At 36.6% G+C, this 19,264-nt stretch overlaps 1 protein-coding gene across 2 annotated transcripts in view; it reads left to right on the forward strand.

Moving 5' to 3' along the window:
- The first annotated feature begins 429 nt into the window (after window positions 1–429).
- LOC129757038 (pikachurin) overlaps window positions 430–19,264 on the forward strand; it is an 865,561-nt gene continuing 846,726 nt past the window's right edge. For both annotated transcript variants that reach the window (XM_055754138.1, XM_055754139.1), the window contains exon 1: window positions 430–2,376. The gene's annotated coding sequence lies outside the window, so the exon portion shown is untranslated. The remainder of the gene's footprint in view (window positions 2,377–19,264) is intronic.

Below are 19,264 nucleotides of genomic sequence, written 5' to 3' on the forward strand. Positions count from 1 at the left end.
ACGGGGGTCTTTCTCATGGGCCTGTTGGGAAAAGAAATTCCCTAATCTACTTTAATCCATTTAGAGACAGATGTTACACTTTCCATAATTGTTATATTCGTCACATTTTGAACCACGTTGGACAAGGGAAAGGTTCGAATCTTTATTAATTCTAACTTGAAGACCACTGTCCCACACAAACATGTTCGAGCTCCATCACATAATGACAATTTTCATGACAACAGTCAGTAATGAGAAAACCCTCATCTCACTTCTCACACTCACTTAACAACATCTCCGGCTGAGTTGTAAAAAACGCTCACCCATCAGCAAGAATTTTCTCATTATCCTTTGGTTGGGAGCGCATGGAGCACACTGGCCGGAAGGATACTCCATTCTACTCCAGTTCGGCAATGGATGAACCCACTTCGACGGAGTTTGCATTGGCTTGGTCAGTCAGTCGGAGTTCAGCATTGGTCGGTATCGGTCCGCAAACCTCTACGCGCTCGGGAACGAACGTTCTCCGGTTGGTCTATCGCTAGTTGATTACCTTGTGGTGTGTCTGCAAGGTGTTTGAGGAGTGCTGAGGAGCAACTCCTGCGCTGCATCAAGGATTAACTCATTACCAGTTAGTAGGTGCCCTCTCTCACTGTTTCGGAGTGGTTCGTCGTCGGTGAAAAGTTGTTGCGACGGTGTGCTCGGAGCAGTCGAAAGGGTTTTGTATTTCGGTGAAATATTTTCTTTCGCCCTTTGCCACCCCTCGCCTTCGTCGCGTAGTCGTCGTCGTCGGTTCGTTTTTGTTTTGTTTGGGGGTTGCCCTGAAGGTTAGCAGGAGGGTGTACTGTTGTATTTTTCCTCGTTCTTATCGTGGTGGCTCTTTTATTCTTCTTCGCCGTAAAGAAGGAGATTCTGACAGTGCGCGTCAGTGTGTTGGTGTTTTTATCCGCCGTTTTCCGTTCGTCGTGAGGAGGGATACGTTCGCGAGGTGACACCATCAGAGTGCGGAATGTTTTCAAATAATATGCAGAATAATTTGGGCTCGTGGAATACGACGGAGCCTAAGAAGCATGTTGAGGGCAATGGTGCCTAATTATTACTGTCTGCTGTGAGGTTTTCACTTGCATTTAAAGTGGGCAGTAAGCGAGGAAAAGCTTTCACTGCAGGTACGAGCAGCGAGAAAAAGGTTAAATTTTTCACGGTTCTCCCTTTTCTTTTGGCAAGAATTGAAAAGTGACGGAGCCAAAAGGAGCTATGGCTTTGTGAAGATTGAGTTACGGTTGGTTTAATGGTGAAACGATTCGGTAATTACGCCTCCGACCGTGTTTCTTCACGGATGCTTTGGCGATGATAATGATGTTTCCGTAGGCTGTTGCTTGCTGACACCCATTGTGAATGGAAATATTTCGGTGGATGTGACGCGGAATAATTGCCTTTCTGTGTTGTGTTCTCTCAATTCGAACCATTGCAGCGATTCAGGCGTGTAGGAGGAATAATACATAACGCTGCCATTATCGAATGTTGTGTTTGCTCCGAAAGCGAAGTGTATATGTTTTGCCCAAACAACCCACCCACCGTCTGATGGAAGAAAACGGAAACTCTTTCCTCTGACTATCGGATAACGGATAACGTCTGCGAGTGGCACAGTGCTCTTTTGCCGGAAAATCTAACAGATAAGAGAAAAGAAACACCCAAAGGATACACAAACACGCATCCCCATCGGCGGCAAGTGGATATTCTGAACGAGACACTCGGAAAAAATAAAACTTTCACCATTTCCCAGCAGTCATTCGAACACATTCCACAGTGTGAATCCGGGTGCCATTAAAAAGCCGTCGCCGCTCCTCGTTGAAATCGAGCGCAATTTAAAAGTTTTCCTGCTCTTAAACAGCAGAGCTAGAGCAGGAACTTGTGCTGTGCTGTGGTTTCCGGGAAGCAGTCAAGTGCGGGGAACGGGGATGTTTGCTACTATTTTTATTGCCTCGGAAAAATAAGCAATTAAAATTTTGCGTGGAAAATTAATTCAACGACAACAGAGAGCGTGTGTCGACGACAGTTTTTGTGTGCGTGATCGGATACAACCGGGCTCCGGGAATTTTCCGAGCAATAAAAAGATGCTTTCCGGAGCAAGCGGAAGCTCCAAGTGGTAAACCTGAGGTGTAAGGAGGTCGTTTGTTTGCCCCCTCTTAACATCTCCTCCTCAAAGGAAAAAAAAAGAAACCATAAGAAAAACGCAAATAAGTGGAATTGTCTGAGCAGGGGGTCGTTGTTGAGTCTGTACCGGAAGGCAGGTGTCGTCGTCGTGTGCTCCCCAATGTTGTCGACATTCCGGGAATTACAGAACGAGGAATAAAATTCTTGGAGCAACAGCACCAATAGCCTCAGGAAGAATTTTTAAAGGTATGTTTCCCTATAAATTGCGTGAGATTACCATCGTCTCGGATGCATTCTATGTACTACGGCCAAGGCGATGCTGGTCCTCGAAAATGGTTAATGTAAATTGTTTCCTCGCAGCAAACATAAACTTAATTACGATGATTTACAATTCGCACACGCGAACAAACATGTTTGCTTCCACGGATATTTCACGGGAGACACGTCTTCCGTGATTCGTAATCGGTGTTCTTTCTTAACAGTCTTTCGTTCTTTTTTCTTCGCCGAATGACTAATAGCGATGTTGTTGTTGTGTGTTAGGTGAGGCTTTCAAGCCAGGCCATAGAAGTCGGGGAGATAAGCCAGTCATAACAAGTGGAACGAATTAATTTTCCGGACTTTTGAAAAATGTTTGTCATTTTTCATGGTACTCAGCTACCGTAAGGTGTCCAAATTTTGCGTTATTTTTAGCTTTATTCAAGTTTCTGAATATTTCAACAGTTTAGTCGATATGTTTACTCGGTTATTTGTACATAGTCGGATCCTTTGGAAAATAACATTATAGTTATTTAAATACCTTTTATTTCTGATGCATTTGCTCTATATGATATCTGATTTTCATAACTTCCAAGAGCACATCTATCCACGATGTATGTATACATTATACATGTGAGGTTCCAATTAAAGTTACATCGCTAACCCTGATCTTTCGGATAGAATAAATTCTAACTTAAGGCGGGGTAGGGTCTAACGGGTATAAAAAAAAAACCATTTTCACGGTTATTTTCTAGAGCTATCGTTCAAACAAATGTATTCAAATTTTTTGCATTATACAGCATTGTTAAAAGAACATTTAGTAATTTTTTCGTAGAAAAATATTGAAAAATGAGCCTGTGACGGAGCACTTTCGAGGATGCCTTTTAGAAAACAGGATTTGCGGTGGACACTGTATCTCAGCACAGAATCATCTGAGGTCAAAAAATCAGAGCAAAATATTTTTAATAGATGTTTTTCTGGACCCCAACGTTTTTATTTAATTAAAAAAAATTTTATGAAATTTTTGTGGCTGTTTGAAGTAAAAACAACGATTTTTCACGAAAAAATCCGCCATTTTTCACCTGTAAAATCTCCCCAAAGTAAAAAAAAAAAAAAAAGAAAAACGTTGGGCTCTGGTATTTTATATGCAGAAAATATGTTCCAAATTTGAAAAGAATCGGATAAGTAGTTTTCAAATGACGATGTCCACGGACTTTAAAAAAGTGCTTTCGAGAAAAACGCGTTTGAAGTTTCTGCTCTTGCTTTTTTGCAGTATTAGATAGGTGGAGATAAAGGCCTATAATTTTTACAGTTTTGCTCCAATTGACTTGAAAATTTGACACAACATTTTTGAAATGTTTTACAATAAGAAAATAAAAAAATAAAAAAATCGATTTTTTGAAAGTGTTAGGCCCTTCCCCCCCCCCCCCCTTGAAAAAATCTAGTTTCGGTTGCCCTGTGCTTACATTGTTTATTTTTCTGGTAAATTTGATTATTTATTTTCATGGAACATATTTGATTTAAAAAAAATCAAGTAAATTTTTAATCTAGACAAGGTTTTTCAAACAATAAATTTTCTCGTAATGCCAAAACTCGATTGTTTTTCGAGATTCATGAAATTCATTTGCAAAATGATCGATTTCAAATAAAACGTATTTTAATTGAATTTTTTTTATGAAGACTTCCGACTATTTTAAAGATACGAATTTAATTTTCATTTAATGATAGGTTTTTCATTATAATCCATTATCACAATGTTTTAAACTTGAAAGTAGCGTAATCTGGGGTAAAATTGATCACTTTTTTCAATATTTTTCAACTACTTTTCTGTAAATGGACTGGACTCCTATGAACGTAAAACATAGTTGCAGAAATTAATTTGACTGCTTGAAATTCGATTTAAAAATCGATTTTGTATCTGTTTAAAATTTGATGTTTAGGGGTAACATTGATCAGTCTCTGTTTTGACGAGTTTAACAAGTTTTTCTGGTCATAAAGTATACAAATCACCTTCATTATATTAAATGCTGCAAGTAAAATAAATTAAAAAACAAATAAAAACTGCGGTTAGAATAAAACTCGTTGAGAGCTAAATTGCCACTGCTTATAATCGAAAACACTATTTATTGCGGACCAAGTATGAGAGTTCTCGTTCTTTCATTTCTGCGAATGCGCTATTCTTAGAGACCTAACTCAAATCATAGAAAATTAATCATGAAATTCTACAAAATTGAATTCAACAAAGATGGCTCAATTTGTAACTTTTGGTCCAGTGAATTTTGAGGTATAGAATGCTGAATTTCGGTGTTTCTTGGTTTAGATTTTTTTGCGGTCCAAAAAAATAACAACACCGTGGTCTTTAATATGTTAAGGCCGAACAACAATTAAAATCGAAAGATACACAATGATGTTGCATTAATTAAGGGGCTAATTTTTTTAACATAACTAATAAAGTTTTAACTTAAAAACAAATGAATTTGCCTCCATTCAATTCCCTAGGCTTACGCACTTTTTCCCTTTAAATTTGTTCCTTTAAACTCCACCATTTGATAGGGATTTAAGCCTTTTGTCCTGAACTGGTTTACTCTTGGAAAATGTTCCTATTGTTTTAAATATCAAAAATTTACCTCAAACTTCTATAAAAGCAATTCATTTACTAAGGGAAAAAAGTTGAACTGTTACTTGAATCAACCTGTTTGCTTCTAAACGCTTTGATTTAATCAGGAAGGGTGTTTGTTGTGCCTTCGATGAAATAGATTTTTCAAGATTTATAAATTATATTTTTACTCGCATTTGGAATTAAAAAAAAACCAAGTTTTTCCAAATTTCAAATTCAACTTATCTGTTTTTGAACGTAGAATAAATTATTGGGATATTTTAACTTTAGGCTTAGTTATTGATGATTTTGTGGAGAAATTTCATGTTGATCAAAGCTACCCTGGTTTACGGTATGCGTTTATTTATTTGATTGTGGCCTCCTAAACATTTGGATTCGTTACATATTGATGAAGACACCTTTGTTTGAAAACTGAGACTGTATTGAATAATGGTCTGTTCGTTTTTGTATTTTCTATGGAAATCTCATTGGTTATGTTAAAATCGGCTAATATTAAAATCAGAGATCAATTTTTTTTCTGTTGTTCACTTTTCACATTGATTTCATGCGGGAAAATCTCCTCCCCCTATCCTCTTCAAAGTGGGAGGGTTCTTCAATGCAAAGAGTAATCCCCTAATATAAGCTTGCCAGACTACTCGGCTTTTCCCGGACTTTCCCGATTATTCAATACAAATTTTGGGAATGATTTTCCTACCAGGAATGCCTAAATAATGTCTGAATTTTTTTTAAGCCAAATTTCTATTTTTGTGGCACTATTTTCATCAATTTCATTGAAAATGCCAAAAATTGATATCTCTCATTCGATAAAACTTTATTTCAATTCTTTGTTTTTCATAATTTTATAGAACAGAAAAAAACAAGAGTTGCCATATTATAAAATATGTTAATTCATAAAAACCTTCATCAAATCTGTTCTAGGATCTTAAAATCTTTTTTAAGATGTTGATAAGAGATAAGGTTCGAAGTTTCATTGTTAAAAGTCGTAAATTTATTCAATTTTACCTACTTTTTTGTAGGTACATACTTTTGAATCATCATTAAACCAGCATAAAAGCCTAAATTTGTTGGAATTTTGATTTTCATCTGAATAAGAAACAAAAAACATCTTAGCTTTTGAATTGAACTTCTTCACGTATAACCTTTGAAAGTCAAAATATTAAATCAGAAAGTTTCATAACGTGGTTTAAATTATATTTTTTAGTTTGGTTATTCATAAATTTATTTCATGCCTTATGTTCAAAGCATATCACCCTCAAAACGCATTGATAAGATATGTTGTTTTGTCAGCCATTTCGTCAACATTTTCCCCTTTGTGCGAAAAAAATTCTGGCAACTTTATCCCTATATGATAACTTGTCAGTGTTACAAATATGAAGAAAATAGAGGCTACCATATACACAAGCTGACTTTGCCGTTAAAGAAGTTTAATGAAAATCCCTAAAAAAATCAAGCTGTGTCGTTATTTTCATCCATTTTGTATTGGAGCCACGTTTGCTAAGTAGAACGGAGGCTTTTATACATTGAATCATCTTGTTATGACAAAAAACTTGATATGTTTCGAATTTGGGGCCCTTGGGTCCAAAAGTAGAAGTGCATATAAGCCTATTTTGAGAAAACACGCTATTAAGTTGATGTGTTTGTTCATTACCTTTTTTTTGAAAATTTGTATTTTGTTTTTGAACGTAAAATTGTGTTAAAAAAATTTCTAAGAATCTGACAACATCACAAAATATATTTTGAAGCGAGCTTTATTTTACTCCTAATAAATGGATCAGAACATCATAACTGCAGTATATTTTTTTGTGATGGTCCCACAGGCCCAATTGGGTGCTTCCTCCACCCCATACGCTTCTTTAGAAGTGGGAGGGACAGTTTATCCTATGGATAATTTTGTTTGCATTATTTTATCTAATTCTGTACGACTTGTTTGTCTAACTCCCGCGTATGTCCATCACCGTACAAATTTATGTCTGGTATTTCGCCAGATTTTCATCACAAGCATATGATCCTTTTTAGGATAAGTCATTATTTCAAATTGTCTGTTTAACGTGTTGTATTGCCAGTTTCTTGAAAGTGTTTATAATTGAACTGTCTTTGATATTCTGCGGCAGGCTGTTAAACATGTTTAGACCGTCGTAGAAAACTGATCGTTTTGTCATTTCCTTTCTCGTATTCGGTAATCTGAAATCATTGGCTCTTCTCTTATTGTAGCTATGTACATCGTTGCCGTACTGCAGACCGTCCATTAAGTAAGCCGGTAACATTCCGTTCTTCATTTTATATATAAAAATCAACGCAAAACGCAATTCTCTGTTTCACTGACAACCATTGAAGTATGTCGAGCATCAATGTACTTGGTGTGTAACGATTACATCGTATCACTACTCGCATGATCTTTTTTTGAATTCTTTGTAGACGCTTTGTTTGTGTATCAGATGCATGCATAAAAATTGTAGCGCAATACTCGAAATGTGGCATGATAACAGATTTAACGTAGATTATTTTCGACCAGAAAGTCATATATCTAGTTACACTACAAAGTACACCATATTTCACGGCAATCTTTTTGTTTGTGTAGTCTATGTGAGCTATAAAATTCAATTTTCCATCGACTTGTACTCCTAGGTATTTGAGTTGACGAACCCTTTCGATCTCACAACCATCGATTGATAATTTAGGGCTTACTCCTATTTTGCGATTTCCAATAATCATCCAGTTGGTTTTATCAAGATTTAGACATAATTTTCTGTGTTTCAAAGAATCTGCAATGTTTTTCAAATCAGCATTTGCTTTTTGTACAACGAGTTCTAGGTCATTTCCACTCCAATAGGTGACGGAATCATCTGCAAATAGCTTGAGACGGCCGTGATTTGAGCACATTTTCATGTCATTGATGTACAATATAAATAACAAGGGACGCAACACACTTCCTTGGTGAACTCCTAGGTTATTTTCTCTGTATCGCGAGTAAGATGAACCATATTTTGTTCATTGCATTCTATTCTCCAAATAATCTTTGAACCAGCTCAGAACCGTACCATTGATGCCAATTTTTACCAACACTTCTAACAGTAGTAACCGATCAATAGTTTCGAATGCTCTCTTGAAGTCTAGAAACACAGCCACTATGTAGTTTCCGTTTTCAATATTAATCTTCCAACTTCGAAGTATCAAGTTAACTGCAGATTCAGTTGAATGCTGCTTCCTGAATCCAGACTGTTCAGCAATCAATATGTCTCCACCCTCAATAAAGCGTAAGAATTGCTGTTTTACTGCTAATTCTAGCACCTTTTCTTGAATTTCTAACATGTTTATAGGACGATATAACGTCGCCTCTTGTGCATTTTTCTGTTTTTCAATGGGAAGTTTTTAGTGACATTTTGAATATCAGAGGGACCCCTACTAGCAAAAAATCTTTCAATACATTATCCGGTAATATCATCTGGTTGAAAATGATCGACTCAAGAACATGAGGGCCATTCCCAAGTAACAATTTTAGCTTTATTATGGTCAGCAAAATATCGTTTGGACTATCGCATTAATCTTCATAAAAAGCTAAAGCGCATTCTATAACATCACCTGGACTCTAGTAAAGCCAAAATCAGGCTATTTGGCCCTACCCTAGAAACGTCATCAAGACGTATCATTGTTGGTCATCAATGTTGGTCAGCAAAGCTTTTAAAAAGCTATTATAATTTTTGTTTTTTCGGGTTCTGTCAGTTCTCGGAGTTTTTTTTTTATTTTTTCCAGCAACCATAATGGTTGATGAATGATGATTGCATTATTCAGATATGATCTGGTAAAATTAATAGCTAAAATACCAATGTTTTAACCATATATTGAGCGTCTTTTCTACTGCCAGTCAAGATTCTAGGTAAAATGTATATGAAATAGTATCTTAAAATAAATGCGCCACGTCAAATCTGATGGTCAATCATGATGGAATTGATGGAAAAAAGCCTGAAAAAATATTTTCCAATGCTTGCATTGTGAATCCATCAACATGGCGTCATTTTGTGCCCTTCGATTTTGCAACCAACATGGCGTGAGTCAATTCATAGTTTTATTATGGTTTAATGATGACCCCAAAAAAAGCTACGATTTGACGTTTCTCTCGCAAGCCAACCAATTACACGCTAAGGTTGAGTTCCTCATTTCTGAGTTGATAATCATTAGTACAGTAAATGAGGACAGACTTTATGAATGAAAAGGGATTGGTTTTGAATGACACGTGGAATAAATCATGAATGGAAGTCAAATTTCGTTGTCTGACGCTATCTTGAAATTCAAGATGGCGGCTTCCGCTGAACTTTAAAATGGTGTTAATGACTTGAAATCGCATGAAACCCCAACAAAATGGGTATCGGGTGAAAGGGCTAAACGAGTAGAAGTTGAATTTCGCTATCAGACGCCATCTTGAAATCCAAGATGGAGGCATCCGCTCAACTTTTAATGCTCAATGCTGACAAAAAGTCGCATTAAACCACCACTATACGGGTATTGAATGAAAAGGCTAAGCTAGAAGATGTCGATTTTTTTTCTTTCCGACGCCATCTTGGAATCCAAGATGGCAGCTTCCACTGAATTTAAAATGCTGTTAATCAATGAAAATCACTTGAACACATCTTTTTTTCACGTAATACTACATTAAAACTACTATTTTAAGACAATTTAGATCATTTTAAATCACTTTTATTATTTTTTCATTATGTTTCTAATGCATTTAGAACTTTTCTTGTTTTGTTTATAGTTTTTGATTTTTTTGCCATTTATGTAATTCTATTATTCCTATCATGCTATTATGTCTAAATTGTATTGGTCTTATTCTAGCGAAAACTATAAGGTTATGTTGTTTCTGTTAACCGTCTGATTTAGGCACATGTGCCAAATTCGATGTTGCCAAAATCGAATGTTGCCAAAAACGAACGGGGTCTGTATTGTGGTGGTTTTTGTGGGATTTTCTGTCACTTACAGATTTTCAGAGAAACGCGAAAAGAGATATTGTAAGCGTCAGATAACACTTCCATCGAGGTGGTAGAGATTTATCGCGGTTTAACGTAGTTTTTTGCAAAAATCAGTAGAATATCGCAGTGAGTGACTACCCAAGCAACCAAAAGTCCCATAGAACAGGTACAAAAACGCTTACTCAGCCCCATCATTGATATGGAGTACGTTCTATGCAGCTCAAAATTTAAGTTCTTATGGATACTTTGAAGTTCCAAAACAAGTCTTAATGATCTTCTATTCAGCTTCCAACGGTCTCTTAATTCAGCTTCTAAAAAATCGCCAAATGAGCAAAAAAATGTCTCTCTATCTCAACTGAACCGTTGGCTTTGGTTCATATCACCTTCTCTTGATTATTTACTGTGTTCTGTACCGGTGCCGCCATGATGCCACGCGCCGGATTTCAAACTCGACAAATTGCACAATTGCTTCTTTCCTACATTTCCTACATACAACGCATCAGAATGGTCACTCAAGTACAAAATTACTTATTGAAAAAAAACTTGCCCGGCTTGTGGATCGAACCCCGACCTTCGTGGTGAGAATCGAACACGCTATCACGAGACCACGCCTAGATGTTGTTCTAACTGAAACTAAAACTCAAAGAGGTGATTTGATTTTGAAAGCACATCAATGCACTTTTTGTGACTTATCAAATCCCGTTTCAGCACTTTTGTGCCCTTTATGTGACTTACCAAATCCCGTATTGAGCACTTTTGTGCCCTTTATGTGACTTAAGTCCCGTATCACGTACGTATAGATCACTTTTGCAGCTTTCAAGTTCGTTAATGAGCACATATAGTTCACTAATGGGAATTGGGCAAAAAAGTCACATACAACGCACATACTAATCACATTTGCAACTTTTTAAGTTCATTAATGAGTACATAAAATTCACTTAAGGGAATTGGGCAGTTGATTCTCTTTTTCAGCCAATATGTAACTTTCAATGCCTTCATTCAAGTAAATATGTGACTTTTGGTTGCTTGGGTAGTGTGTGTGAAGTTTTTCCCCAAAAATCCGCCTTCGAAGCAACGAACGACTGCGCAACAACGTCAACAGCATGCAGCCAGATTGGTTTGTCATCTCACAACCAGAGGGCCAACTTGGATAGTTGATGCTTCCGGGTATTCACACGATCGACAGCGACGCCCCGACGATACCACGAACGACGAGCGATCGCGAAGCGAGAGCATCGACCGAAACTCGTGGTTCAAGGCCGGTCAAATGCGGCTTCCTGGTGCTGGCTCACTTTGCTAAAAACCACCGCAGTGTACACACAAGCAACTAGAAAACTTAAAAGTGCAAATAACAGCCAGACACCGGTAAGCCAACCGCCGCTCATCCGCCATTTTGCTCTCGCCAAAAAGGACGCGCGCTAACGTCAGTATTTCCTTAATACAGGACCCCTTTGTTTGGGATAAAAGACCGGGGTTGGAATTACCTTTTTCCTCCAACTACGACGGGAATAACCACCACCAAGTTTCGGTTAACCCTCGATCAAGGGCCTCGGTCGATCGTCCATCCAGAACTCTACGAATCAATCGGAATAGTGGACCAGAAACCAGTTGAAGGCCTCTGCCAACACAAAGCGTGATCGGAGGTGCCGCCATCAACCGTCAAACACGGGAGCAGAGTCCGTTAAAACGTCAGCCTTACCGCCTAGGAGGTGGCAGCATCCACAAGGGCTTGGCCCTCCAGGTACCGTGCCCTTTTTCTAAACGATCTGTGCAGTGCATATTGTAAATAAAACATTCTTGTCGAGAAGTGCAATTTTGGGGTTTTTTCTGAGTGCATACTGGAAGCTCCCTGCGATTTTGATTGTAAGCGTGCCGCCCTGAGGCCTAGAAAGGGAATCTCTTACACGCCGGTGGGAGTGGTAGGTTCAATACTTACAATATTTGACTTCTATCATTTAGCCTTAGCACCCAATACAATATATTTGAGAGTTTCATGCTATTTTCATTCATTTACAGTATTTTTAAGTTCAGCTGAAGTCACCATCTTGGATTTCAAGATAGCGTCAGAATGCAAAAATAAACTTTTTATAGCTTATCCCAATTGACAAACACCCATATTTTGGAGGTTTCATGCGATATTCAATGATTTAGAGCATTTTTAAAGTTTATAGAAAGCTGCCATCTTGGATTTTAAGATGGCGAAAGATAGCAATATTCGACTTCTACTCGTTAAGCCCTTTCACCCACTACCAATTTGGGTTTCATGTCATTTTAAGTCATTCACTACATTTTAAAGTTTAGCGGAAGTCGCCATCTTGGATTTCAAGATGGCGTCCGATAGCAAAATTCAACTTCTACCGGTTGATTTCTTTCAACTTATACCCCTATAATATAGGTTTTATGCGATTTTCAGTCATTTACATTATTTTCAAGTTGAGTGGTATCCGCCATCTTGGATTTAAGATGGCGACGGGCAACGAAATTTGACTTCTACTCGTTTATTACTTTCACCTAATAACCATATTGTGAAGGTTTCACGATATTTACAGTAATTTACAGCTTTGAAAATAAAAGCGGAAGCCGCCATCTTGAATTAATGATGGCGTCAAGCAACAATTTTTTTCCTACTATTTGGGCCCTTTCACTCAATACTCATATTGTGAAGATATTCATACCACTTTCGGTGATTTCAAGTTTTCAAAGATGTATTTTTTTAATTTTAACTCAAAACCAACACGCATAACTTACCAAAAATGTGTAAAAATGGGAATTCCAATTCAAATATGTGCTATCTAATCTGAGCGTGTCCTGTTTTGACATCTTGATCGAGAACTGTCACTAAGTTTTATGGCGGTTTAATAATCATGCACTGAGTGCTATTATAGAACATGCAAAAGAAAGCTTGGAGCAAACTTTTAAGTTTGTGTTTTATTATAGTTTAAAAAGAGCATTCATAATTCTTTCAAAATAACCAAAACAGTATGTTTAATAAAAGTTTTATTAGCGTTTTCAAAACCATCTGAAAACATATGGTCGAAAAAAAATTATAAGCATTCTGCATGACCATAATAAAACCGCCATAAAACGAGCTGCACAAAAAAATGCCATAATTAAACCATAATAAAACTTCCTAATGCTAGTTGGCTTAACCTGTGTTACTTGGGTTGAGATGGAAGAAGTAGAAGAAAATTGAAATGATAACTTCTGTATGTTAATTAAAAAATCGACAGAATATTCGGCCGAATATTCGTTTGGCCGAATAGTAAAGAAGGTCAATATTCGATATTTGGCCGTTTGCCGAAAATCACTATTCGGTACATCTCTAGTATATACCATCACAGAAAACTATCCTTGTTTTTTTTTTCTGAGTAAAATCATAGAGATTCAGGTTTATTTTTATAAAAATCTCTGATTTTTTTTCTACCCCACGTATCCATACAGTCGAGCAATTCAGGGCGAATTTTAAAAAATTTGTAAAAAAAGGCCAAACTCAACCAAATTTAGGTATAATTTTAAAACATACAAGAGAATAAAAATTGAAAATTACCTGAAATGTTAGGATTTCATAAAATTACAGCAGCAGTTTTCAAGTCATATTTAAGTATGGTAATGGATAGTAATGGTGATACCGAAATCGGAAACCGGTAATACCGGACTATTTTCCTAATTCCGAATACCGGTTTAACGTCCTCCTAAAACCGGTGTTTTTGGCATTGGATTTGTATTATTTTTGCTTTTTTTTCAAAAATTTGTATTACTTTTGCTTTTCAAATATTTTTTTGGGTTCTCTCAAAAATTCAAGGGATCGTCATTTTTTTTTCGAGACGCACCCTGAAATTTGAAGCACATTTTAAAATTTTAGGATGACTCTATAAATACAAATCACTATATCTCATTTCACTTTCAACGGATGTGTCTAAACTGATGTTTTGGGAGTCCTGTTATGTTAATCATACTTGATTCGGTGCTCAAAATTATAATGAAAAGTGTCTTAAATTTGATAAGCATCTAAGTATAAGCAATCCAGATTAGTCGTTCCTTCAATTAAAATATTGGAATAAGTCTGGTCCGGTCTGGAAGTTCAGATATTAAAAACTACCAGGATCTCACCCGGTTCTATTAACATAATTTGGAAATTTGAATCAAAATCTCAAATTTAGTTTTAATTTCATCCATAAAAAAACGAATGTATAGGAGTTATATTCATCAAAAAAACAAAACAAAATTTTATTGTTCGCTTAAATCGAGATTCGGATGCTGCTAATGTGCGTTGACGAAAAATTTAAACTTTAAGTATTTTTTTTTTACCTTCCACTAGATTTTTTGGATTCATTCCAGAAACTTGATCAGATTTCACAGGTTATTCAAAAAATATTTATGCCAGGAATTGCCCAGCAGACTAAGTTGATTGAAGGTCATTTTTGAATTTCTCAAACCCTGGGGTCTTAAAGCTTTGTTTTGGATTGAAAATCATCCATTGTTTTTTGCAGAATTTTAAGGTATCGTTTACATGAGTCAATTTGAACTTTCATGTTTGTATGGGAGAATTGGATACTTTATACTGAAAATTCAAAATCATTTTTTTATTTTTCTGTGGAACTGAACATGCTAATGGTTTTTGTGCCAATTTGAATATTCTCTAAAGGAAATTTTACACCGAGCAACTTTGTCGAAAACCGCAACTTTCAATCTTATTAAGCAAAAATGCTATTCGGTGCTGAATAGGGGCATGTCTTTTGGAATTGAAACACAGTAAATTCAATTGAAATCACAGCTGGATACCAAGCGAGGTATTGCATGACTACTTTTCATGCGATACTTTGTTAGTCACTCAGCAGGAGTGTCAATCGAATTTGTTGTTTTTTAATGCCAAAAGTATACAGCTGATAACTTTTTTGTCTAATTAGATACAAAGATATGTGTCTTGAGCAAAGTTGTTCAGCTGAAAATTTCCTTCAGAGAATTTATAAATTGGCACAAAAATCATTAGAAGGCCCGGTTCCACAAAAGAAACAAAAATGATGTTGACTTTTCAGTACTCAATATTCAATTTTTCCATACAAACATAAAAGTCCAAATTTACTCATGTAAACGTTACTTAAAAATTCGGCAAAAACCATGGATGAGTTTTGAACCAAAACAAAGCTTATAAGACCCAAGGGTTTGAGAAATTCAAAAATGACCCCAAATCGACTCAGTCTATTGCCCAGCCTAGCTAAACGCTAAACTTACTCTGGAATGCTTATTTTAGCACTTATGTTATAACTTTTATGGGACCGGTATTTTATTTCATTATTGTCTAACATAACACTAGTTTATTACAGGCAGATTCTTAGAATGATATATGTACATAAATATTTGGCAAATTTTTGAATATTCAGTGTTTAGTCATTCAATAATCAGCTGCTGGCAAAGTGTTTAAAATATCTGTATAACATTTTAAGAAAAAAATCAAATTCCTGAGAAAACATTAAAAACAGGTAAATGAAAAAAAAAAGAGTTTTAACAACTTTCTCCCAGTCTTTAACGATAAAATTGATGATGATCCCAGCGATGATTAAATAAAAAATATTATTTTAAATTTATTGTAGTGTCCTTAACTTCGATAAAAAAATCTTAATTTTTGAAATGCGTTGTTTTTACTTAAAATTTGTCTCGTCTTTAATTTCGTTTTTTTTAATCCCTTATTACCGGTTTTATCGGTTTGACCGGTTTTGGCAAACAACGAAACCCGAATACCGGCTTTGGGAAAAGTGTTTGGTATTATCACCCCTGTATCTATGGATAAAGAAATATTTATGTTCATCTTAAAATTTTTAAAACTTTACGATTTTCCAAAGAGAAATGTGAGTTTTTATTCGAAAAAGTAAGCACCCGGGCAAAATCCGAGAAGTTTTAAACAGTATTAGGGCATACCGGCAAGATTCAACTAATCTTAGATTGTTCATTAGAGCCTGGATATACCATTTTGTGGTTTTCTTTAATTTTTGTGGCAAATGTGTGCATAATGTATGGCGCCATTAAGTGGCAACATCTTGAGAAATTTATGTACTGAAATTTCTTCAAGCTTAGACTTTATCTTCCAATAGAGCTTCCAACGGAACTGTACACCCACCAATTAGTCTTTACTCCAAAATGAACTTCCTTAGAGGTGAAAATGTTTTTATTGTTTCGCTCGAATGTAGTGCCCATGCATCATTTTGCTTGGAAGCTCGATTCTTTATGCCAGTAGGTGCTTTTCCAATCATATCATCTTGGGTACAGTACACTTTTCAGTGCATTTTCGGCTAGATTTAGATTTGCTAAATAGGAATTGGATTTTATAGGCATTGGAGATCCTTTATGAGTGTACCAGATGAAGAAATAAGAATTGCAAGTGTTGGTTCACAAGAGCTTATTCACTATTAGTTGAATGATACAAATTTATTATAAATCCCACCCTGAAACCCGAAGGACGAAAACAAATACACAATTTCCAACTAATCATACATAAATGAAGTTCTTTCTCTGATGTTGAGTTAAGCGGCTTCAACGAGATTATTGATTTTTCAAAAAACTTGTAAGTTCCAGGTCGAACGTTTATATCAAAAAGCAAATAAGCACCGTAATCTATAAAATTACATCCAACTACCCTATACGTTTTTATTGTTCATTTAAATGAAATTGAAAAAAGAGCCTACAACCGTACTTGGTGGTATAATTTAATGTGATGCTCGCTTTGAACCCGGAATGAGCTGATACCTATGCACACTTCAAAACCAAGAAAGCTAATGAGTTCCCATTTTTCTGAAGGGTTAATGACGGTCCCAAGCGAGAGGAAAGGTAGATTGGAGCAGTACGATACTTTTATCCTCCGTTTGAAAACAACATCAAGGGTGCTAATTAAAAAAGGGTTGCCACAGGAAGGAAAGAAAGAAAAACGCCGCCGTGAAATCAAATCTGTTGCTACCGCGTTCGAAGGGGATGAAAATGTAATGGAAAGTTTGATTTACGAGATTTCAGTTATCAGGAAACTTTAAAACGGATGCGATTACCTGCACCAACATTTTGGGTTTTATTAGGTAAAAGATGATGGTAATTTTTCTAAACTGTTTGGTTTTCCCAATGGTTTTACTTTTATGTGAAGTGCTCATCTTCAGAGTTGAATTAAAAATAAACTTGTTATGATATTGTTTTTTTTTTATTTACTGGATGTAGGTTTTTTCCGTAAGCTACCAACGTTCCGAGTATTCCTACATCATTAAAGATGGAGTGAAGAAAAATGAAGATAATCAAGAACCGGATACACAATGAAGCCCGACATGAAAAAGATTGATTACCATCGACTACTCGTCTAATCACAACAGAACCTCCATTCGACGCCACATTTACCAGCACACGAACACACATGCACTCACAAATAAACAATAGTTCCCCGCTGTTCTGTCTTCCGGACGACTTGTTTCGTAGTCTGGAAGAATTCCTACACAAAAAAAACCCTTTCTAGATTCTTTGTGCTAAAGCATACAAACCATAACAAAAAACGAGGGGCCCTTCAAAACGAATAAACTCCACTCGTGCGAAACATAATCAATAACAGTCGCCGAAAATGTGTCCGTGCGTGTGTAGGCACACACAGGAGTGTAGTGGGAGTCGCACAACTGCCATTCCGTATCGTAACTAACGGATTCACCAAAGCTAGGCCGTGCTTCGTCGTGAGTCACGACTCGTGAGTGGAAAGTGCTACAAATTTCGGGAACCATTAGGAAGATCCCCGTAATATTCCCACCACACCGCATAGCTTCTCCCGGAAGAAAGGACCACGACGCACTGTACGATGCGATGTAATACGACCCATAGTGGGTAAAGTCATACGCCGCAAAACACCACAAAACCGTCTACAAACATGCAAACCGATTTAGCGAGAAAAATGGCTTTGGATGTATGGTTTGAAAGTACACCTCTCGGAGGCGTGTTAGGGTGTGTCAGGATTTTTTTTCTTAAAACTTTTCAAGATTCGATGGAATTGTTTGTGATTTTGAGTACATTTCTCGAGCAGACTTTGATACCGGAATGAGTGAGACCAAAATAAAGCATCAACAGTAAAATGAGAGCATCATTTGATGTTGATTTTTTCCCAATGGCAAAACTTGGCATCGTTAAGCGGAAAACAAGGCATCGTTAATGAAACAGTGACATCTACATTGGTCAAAATATCCATGTGTGAAAAGTGAGTCCTATTTTTTTCATTTTATTTGGACAAAACGATATCTAATTTTTTTTGGGCTTGTGATATAGCTCAGTTGGCTAGTCTGTTGTCTCCTGAGCCGATGTCCGTGAGTTCGAGCCCAAGAGTAAACATCGAACACAGTTGTACCGGAAAGTTTTTCAATAACGATCCACCAACTGTAACGTTGATAAAGTCGCGAATGCCATAAAGATGGTAAACTGACTATAATCGAAACAAAAAAAAAAAAAAAAAAAAAGATATCTAATTTTGATAACATGATAGCAAAATCAAGAAAAATTTCAAAAGTGTTCTCGAGATTGTTGCTAAATCTGGAAATTTTCTAAAGGTCAGTGGAAATGGTTGGTGGTCAAATATTATGCATACCTTGAACTTTGAACAAAAATACGCTTTTATAAAAAACTAGGTCACATCAAATTGCATCACGGAAAGAACGTTGTAGAAATTTAATTTTCAGGAATTATATCTTCAGCTTTTGCTTATAATCAGATAAGAGTGTATAGATCACGTTGGCCATGCTTCACTGTCATTTTTTCGTAAATTTGGAAAAATGTCGTCGAACAAAAAAGAGCGCACTCATTTCGAGAATTCGGAGTTGTCACATCGGGACATCGGTAAGATGCTGGGAATCGTCCATTCCACGGTCAGCAGAGTACTAAAACGATACTTCGAGAACCTAACCGACGACCGGAAGATGAAAAACGGCAAAAATTGATGCTCCGTCAGTGAAAAAGATCACAAGCGCGTAGTTAAACAGTTTAGACGTGACCCGAGAAGTTTTGTCCGGGATGTTGCCAAAAAGCTAAATTTGTCAAGTTCATTCGTCCAGCGGACCAAGCAGCGAGAGGGCGTACATACAAGGTTCAGAGGGCTCCTAACCGCGACGAAAGGCAAAACATGGTGGGAAAGACGCGATCCCGGAAGCTGTACACCGAAATGCTGGCGAAGCCGCATTGCCTGCTAATGGACGACGAAACCTACGTCAAAGCGGACTTTTGTCTGCTGCCGGGCCTGTTGTTCTTCACCACAGAGGTCAAATCCAGCGTTCCGGAGGAGATTTGCAAGCAGAAA

Source organism: Uranotaenia lowii, chromosome 3 (genome assembly GCF_029784155.1).
Source record: "Uranotaenia lowii strain MFRU-FL chromosome 3, ASM2978415v1, whole genome shotgun sequence".
In the NCBI taxonomy this organism is placed as follows: domain Eukaryota; kingdom Metazoa; phylum Arthropoda; class Insecta; order Diptera; family Culicidae; genus Uranotaenia; species Uranotaenia lowii.